This window comes from Tursiops truncatus, unplaced genomic scaffold, assembly GCF_011762595.2.
Source record: "Tursiops truncatus isolate mTurTru1 unplaced genomic scaffold, mTurTru1.mat.Y mat_scaffold_39_arrow_ctg1, whole genome shotgun sequence".
NCBI lineage: Eukaryota > Metazoa > Chordata > Mammalia > Artiodactyla > Delphinidae > Tursiops > Tursiops truncatus.
In genome coordinates this window covers 32546-40070 of record NW_022983296.1, presented here as the reverse complement: position 1 = coordinate 40070, position 7525 = coordinate 32546, and positions in this window count along the sequence as shown.

Sequence of the window (7525 nt, the reverse complement as noted above, 5' to 3'; positions counted from 1 at the left end):
TCGCCTCCAGGTTAGGCCCTGAGTAGCCGTGCAGAAAGGGAGGCATGCAGCTCTTTCCAGGAGTTCTTAGTCGCTTTGCTTTAAAGGAAGTACACGTCCGGGGACTCCTAGGCCCCACGGGCGTGCATCATTTTCCCTCCAAGGTCACTGAGTGCCTCCAGACACCTGTGGGCCGGCTGAGCAACGTCGAGGTCCATTGGTTGATTCCCTCGGAGGACCCCTGTGCGTGCCGAGTGCTGGGCAACCACACACTGCGCGTTCCTTGAGGAGCGCTACATGTCCAGAGCCCTCGAAACGCCCTCAGGACAACATGGCTGGTGAGTTCGAAGTGCCCAGGAAGACTCTGTCATGGCCCTTGTGTGAGCTGCCATGAGAGAGCGCTGTGCTTGCAACACTGTGAGGCCCGCCCTCGTACCTGAAGTCACTCTGCTGGAGGAGAAAGTCGGCATCTTAGCATGCTGTGTGGCTCCCGGCACACCCAGCATGAACCCACGCCTGGAAGTAAGGCCCTGATTTGCCGTGCAGAAGCGGAGGCGTGCTGCAGTTTCCAGGAGGCGGTGGCCTCTGCTCTGCATACCTTGAATGGCAGCACAGCTTTCTGGACACCTGGGAGGCTAGCCGGGGCACCCTGTTCCCGGCAGGAACACTGAGTAACCCCAGGCGCACCTGGGTCTGCTAAGCAACATCCAGGCCCGTAGCCTTTTAGAGCCCCACTGTGCACGCAGAGCATAGGGAAACACACTGCCCTCTCTTTTGGAGCAGCTTGGTTTCCTCAGCACTCGCACACGTTCACGCACACCGTTCTGGCACGTCCCACATGGCGCGGAGGTCTTACGCGTTGCCCTAATCGGAGCTGCGCTCAGAGTAACCCTCGTCTTCGCATTCCATCGAGGACCTCCTGACTGAAGGCACCGTGCCTCTTAGAGGACGGCGGCTTGGGTTCTTACTGCAATTCAAGTCCTGTTCCTTCTTTGGCACTGCAGGCAGCCCCAGGCCCAGAGGAGCAGCTACGGCGTTCCTTGGTTGAGACAGTTCGCTGGATGCCGGACACCCTACTTCGATAAGTTGACCCAGGGAAGGAAACACAGGGTAACCGGTGTCTCTTGGGACTCGTTAGAAACCACAGGGATGTACGCTGAGTGTGCCCATGGAAACGGGGGCCTGCTGGAACTAGCCCTGCTTTCCCATTTTGATGGTGGCATTCATGCCTGCCTTGACGCTCCCTGACATTCCCGGTTCCCGACAGGCCAGTGAGCCCTGGAAGAATGCTTCGCGGAAAATTATGAGTTTGCTGTCTCTAAACCAGGGGCTTCCGTGGCCGCGGTGGCGGTCCGCATGACAGGCTCTAGAGCTAAAGGGAACCTCAACGTGAGAACTCGCCTCCAGGTTAGGCCCTGAGTAGCCGTGCAGAAACGGAGGCATGCAGCTCTTTCCAGGAGTTCTTAGTCGCTTTGCTTTAAAGGAAGTACACGTCCGGGGACTCCTAGGCCCCACGGGCGTGCATCATTTTCCCTCCAAGGTCACTGAGTGCCTCCAGAGACCTGTGGGCCGGCTGAGCAACGTCGAGGTCCATTGGTTGATTCCCTCGGAGGACCCCAGTGCGTGCCGAGTGCTGGGCAACCACACACTGCGCGTTCCTTGAGGAGCGCTACATCTCCAGAGCCCTCAAAACGCCCTCAGGACAACATGGCTGGTGAGTGCGAAGTGCCCAGGAAGACTCTGTCATGGCCCTTGTGTGAGCTGCCACGAGAGAACGCTGTGCTTGGAACACTGCGAGGCCCACCCTCGTACCTGAAGTCACTCTGCTCGAGGAGAAAGTCGGCATCTTAGCATGCTGTGTGGCTCCCGGCACACCCAGCATGAACCCACGCCTGGAAGTAAGGCCCTGATTTGCCGTGCAGAAGCGGAGGCGTGCTGCAGTTTCCAGGAGGCGGTGGCCTCTGCTCTGCATACCTTGAACGGCAGCACAGCTTTCTGGACACCTGGGAGGCTAGCCGGGGCACCCTGTTCCCGGCAGGAACACTGAGTAACCCCAGGTGCGCCTGGGTTTGCTAAGCAACATCCAGGCCCTGTAGCCTTTTAGAGCCCCACTGTGCACGCAGAGCGTAGGGAAACGCACTGCCCTCTCTTTTGGAGCAGCTTGGTTTCCTCAGCACTCGCACACGTTCACGCACACCGTTCTGGCACGTCCCACATGGCGCGGAGGTCTTACGCGTTGCCCTAATCGGAGCTGCGCTCAGAGTAACCCTCGTCTTCGCATTCCATCCAGGACCTCCTGACTGAAGGCACCGTGCCTGTTAGAGGACGGTGGCTTGGGTTCTTACTGCAATTCAAGTCCTGTTCCTTCTTTGGCACTGCAGGCAGCCCCAGGCCCAGAGGAGCAGCTACGGCGTTCCTTGGTTGAGACAGTTCGCTGGATGCGGGACACCCTACTTCGATAAGTTGACTCAGGGAAGGAAACACAGGGTAACTGGTGTCTCTTGGGACTCGTTAGAAACCACAGGGATGTACGCTGAGTGTGCCCATGGAAAACGGGGGCCTGCTGGAACTAGCCCTGCTTTCCCAGTTTGAGGGCGGCATTCATGCCTGCCTTGACGCTCCCTGACATTCCCGGCTCCCGACAGGCCAGTGAGCCCTGGAAGAATGCTTCGGGGAAAATTATGAGTTTGCTCTCTCTAAACCAGGGGCTTCTGTGGCAGCGGTGGCGGTCCGCATGACAGGCTCTAGAGCTAAAGGGAACCTCAACGTGAGAACTCGCCTCCAGGTTAGGCCCTGAGTAGCCGTGCAGAAAGGGAGGCATGCAGCTCTTTCCAGGAGTTCTTAGTCGCTTTGCTTTAAAGGAAGTACACGTCCGGGGACTCCTAGGCCCCACGGGCGTGCATCATTTTCCCTCCAAGGTCACTGAGTGCCTCCAGACACCTGTGGGCCGGCTGAACAACGTCGAGGTCCATTGGTTGATTCCCTCGGAGGACCCCTGTGCGTGCCGAGTGCTGGGCAACCACACACTGCGCGTTCCTTGAGGAGCGCTACATCTCCAGAGCCCTCGAAACGCCCTCAGGACAACATGGCTGGTGAGTGCGAAGTGCCCAGGAAGACTCTGTCATGGCCCTTGTGTGAGCTGCCATGAGAGCGCGCTGTGCTTGCAACACTGCGAGGCCCGCCCTCGTACCTGAAGTCACTCTGCTGGAGGAGAAAGTCGGCATCTTAGCATGCTGTGTGGCTCCCGGCACACCCAGCATGAACCCATGCCTGGAGGTAAGGCCCTGATTTGCCGTGCAGAAGCGGAGGCGTGCTGCAGTTTCCAGGAGGTGGTGGCCTCTGCTCTGCATACCTTGAACGGCAGCACAGCTTTCTGGACACCTGGGAGGCTAGCCGGGGCACCGTGTTCCCGGCAGGAACACTGAGTAACCCCAGGCGCACCTGGGTCTGCTAAGCAACATCCAGACCCGTAGCCTTTTAGAGCCCCACTGTGCACGCAGAGCGTAGGGAAACGCACTGCCCTCTCTTTTGGAGCAGCTTGGTTTCCTCAGCACTCGCACACGTTCACGCACACCGTTCTGGCACGTCCCACATGGCGCGGAGGTCTTACGCGTTGCCCTAATCGGAGCTGCGCTCAGAGTAACCCTCGTCTTCGCATTCCATCCAGGACCTCCTGACTGAAGGCACCGTGCCTCTTAGAGGACGGCGGCTTGGGTTCTTACTGCAATTCAAGTCCTGTTCCTTCTTTGGCACTGCAGGCAGCCCCAGGCCCAGAGGAGCAGCTACGGCGTTCCTTGGTTGAGACAGTTCGCTGGATGCGGGACTCATTACTTCGATAAGTTGACTCAGGGAAGGAAACACAGGGTAACCAGTGTCTCTTGGGACTCGTTAGAAACCACAGGGATGTACGCTGAGTGTGCCCATGAAAACGGGGGCCTGCTGGAACTAGCCCTGCTTTCCCATTTTGAGGGCGGCATTCATGCCTGCCTTGACGCTCCCTGACATTCCCGGCTCCCGACAGGCCAGTGAGCCCTGGAAGAATGCTTCGGGGAAAATTATGAGTTTGCTGTCTCTAAACCAGGGGCTTCCGTGGCCGCGGTGGCAGTCCGCATGACAGGCTCTAGAGCTAAAGGGAACCTCAACGTGAGAACTCGCCTCCAGGTTAGGCCCTGAGTAGCCGTGCAGAAAGGGAGGCATGCAGCTCTTTCCAGGAGTTCTTAGTCGCTTTGCTTTAAAGGAAGTACACGTCCGGGGACTCCTAGGCCCCACGGGCGTGCATCATTTTCCCTCCAAGGTCACTGAGTGCCTCCAGACACCTGTGGGCCGGCTGAGCAACGTCGAGGTCCATTGGTTGATTCCCTCGGAGGACCCCTGTGCGTGCCGAGTGCTGGGCAACCACACACTGCGCGTTCCTTGAGGAGCGCTACATCTCCAGAGCCCTCGAACGCCCTCAGGACAACATGGCTGGTGAGTGCGAAGTGCCCAGGAAGACTCTGTCATGGCCCTTGTGTGAGCTGCCACGAGAGAACACTGTGCTTGGAACACTGCGAGGCCCACCCTCGTACCTGAAGTCACTCTGCTCGAGGAGAAAGTCGGCATCTTAGCATGCTGTGTGGCTCCCGGCACACCCAGCATGAACCCACGCCTGGAAGTAAGGCCCTGATTTGCCGTGCAGAAGCGGAGGCGTGCTGCAGTTTCCAGGAGGCGGTGGCCTCTGCTCTGCATACCTTGAACGGCAGCACAGCTTTCTGGACACCTGGGAGGCTAGCCGGGGCACCCGTGTTCCCGGCAGGAACACTGAGTAACCCCAGGCGCACCTGGGTCTGCTAAGCAACATCCAGGCCCGTAGCCTTTTAGAGCCCCACTGTGCACGCAGAGCGTAGGGAAACGCACTGCCCTCTCTTTTGGAGCAGCTTGGTTTCCTCAGCACTCGCACACGTTCACGCACACCGTTCTGGCACGTCCCACATGGCGCGGAGGTCTTACGCGTTACCCTAATCGGAGCTGCGCTCAGAGTAACCCTCGTCTTCGCATTCCATCCAGGACCTCCTGACTGAAGGCACCATGCCTGTTAGAGGACGGCGGCTTGGGTTCTTACTGCAATTCACGTCCTGTTCCTTCTTTGGCACTGCAGGCAGCCCCAGGCCCAGAGGAGCAGCTACGGGGTTCCTTGGTTGAGACAGTTCGCTGGATGCGGGACACCCTTCTTCGATAAGTTGACTCAGGGAAGGAAACACAGGGTAACCGGTGTCTCTTGGGACTCGTTAGAAACCACAGGGATGTACGCTGAGTGTGCCCATGAAACGGGGGCCTGCTGGAACTAGCCCTGCTTTCCCATTTTGAGGGCGGCATTCATGCCTGCCTTGACGCTCCCTGACATTCCCGGCTCCCGACAGGCCAGTGAGCCCTAGAAGAATGCTTCGGGGAAAATTATGAGTTTGCTCTCTCTAAACCAGGGGCTTCCGTGGCCGCGGTGGCGGTCCGCATGACAGGCTCTAGAGCTAAAGGGAACCTCAACGTGAGAACTCGCCTCCAGGTTAGGCCCTGAGTAGCCGTGCAGAAAGGGAGGCATGCAGCTCTTTCCAGGAGTTTTTAGTCGCTTTGCTTTAAAGGAAGTACACGTCCGGGGACTCCTAGGCCCCACGGGCGTGCATCATTTTCCCTCCAAGTTCACTGAGTGCCTCCAGACACCTGCGGGCCGGCTGAGCAACGTCGAGGTCCATTGGTTGATTCCCTCGGAGGACCCCTGTGCGTGCCGAGTGCTGGGCAACCACACACTGTGCGTTCCTTGAGGAGCGCTACATCTCCAGAGCTCTCGAACGCCCTCAGGACAACAAGGCTGCTGAGTGCGAAGTGCCCAGGAAGACTCTGTCATGGCCCTTGTGTGAGCTGCCATGAGAGAACGCTGTGCTTGGAACACTGCGAAGCCCGCCCTCGTACCTGAAGTCACTCTGCTGGAGGAGAAAGTCGGCATCTTAGCATGCTGTGTGGCTCCCGGCACACCCAGCATGAACCCACGCCTGGAAGTAAGGCCCTGATTTGCCGTGCAGAAGCGGAGGCGTGCTGCAGTTTCCAGGAGGCGGTGGCCTCTGCGCTGCATACCTTTAACGGCAGCACAGCATTCTGGACACCTGGGAGGCTAGCCGGGGCACCCTGTTCCCGGCAGGAACACTAGGTAACCCCAGGCGCACCTGGGTCTGCTAAGCAACATCCAGGCCCGTAGCCTTTTAGAGCCCCACTGTGCACGCAGAGCGTAGGGAAACGCACTGCCCTCTCTTTTGGAGCAGCTTGGTTTCCTCAGCACTCGCACACGTTCACGCACACCGTTCTGGCACGTCCCACATGGCGCGGAGTTCTTACGCGTTGCCCTAATCGGAGCTGCTGCTCAGAGTAACCCTCGTCTTCGCATTCCATCCAGGACCTCCTGACTGAAGGCACCGTGCCTGTTAGAGGACGGCGGCTTGGGTTCTTACTGCAATTCAAGTCCTGTTCCTTCTTTGGCACTGCAGGCAGCCCCAGGCCCAGAGGAGCAGCTACGGCGTTCCTTTGTTGAGACAGTTCACCGGATGCGGGCCTCCCTACTTCGATAAGTTGACTCAGGGTAGGAAACACAGGGTAACCGGTGTCTCTTGGGATTCGTTAGAAACCACAGGGATGTACGCTGAGTGTGCCCATGGAAACGGGGGCCTGCTGGAACTAGCCCTGCTTTCCCATTTTGATGGTGACATTCATGCCTGCCTTGATGCTCCCTGACATTCCCGGCTCCCGACAGGCCAGTGAGCCCTGGAAGAATGCTTCGGGGAAAATTATGAGTTTGCTGTCTCTAAACCAGGGGCTTCCGTGGCCGCGGTGGCGGTCCGCATGACAGGCTCTAGAGCTAAAGGGAACCTCAACGTGAGAACTCGCCTCCAGGTTAGGCCCTGAGTAGCCGTGCAGAAAGGGAGGCATGCAGCTCTTTCCAGGAGTTCTTAGTCGCTTTGCTTTAAAGGAAGTACACGTCTGGGGACTCCTAGGCCCCACGGGCGTGCATCATTTTCCCTCCAAGGTCACTGAGTGCCTCCAGACACCTGTGGGCCGGCTGAGCAACGTCGAGGTCCATTGATTGATTCCCTCGGAGGGACCCCTGTGCGTGCCGAGTGCTGGGCAACCACACACTGCGCGTTCCTTGAGGAGCGCTACATCTCCAGAGCCCTCGAAACGCCCTCAGGACAACATGGCTGGTGAGTGCGAAGTGCCCAGGAAGACTCTGTCATGGCCCTTGTGTGAGCTGCCATGAGACAGCGCTGTGCTTGCAACACTGCGAGGCCCGCCCTCGTACCTGAAGTCACTCTGCTGGAGGAGAAAGTCAGCATCTTAGCATGCTGTGTGGCTCCCGGCACACCCAGAATGAACCCACGCCTGGAAGTAAGGCCCTGATTTGCCGTGCAGAAGCGGAGGCGTGCTGCAGTTTCCAGGAGGCGGTGGCCTCTGCTCTGCATACCTTGAACGGCAGCACAGCTTTCTGGACACCTGGGAGGCTAGCCGGGGCACCCTGTTCCCGGCAGGA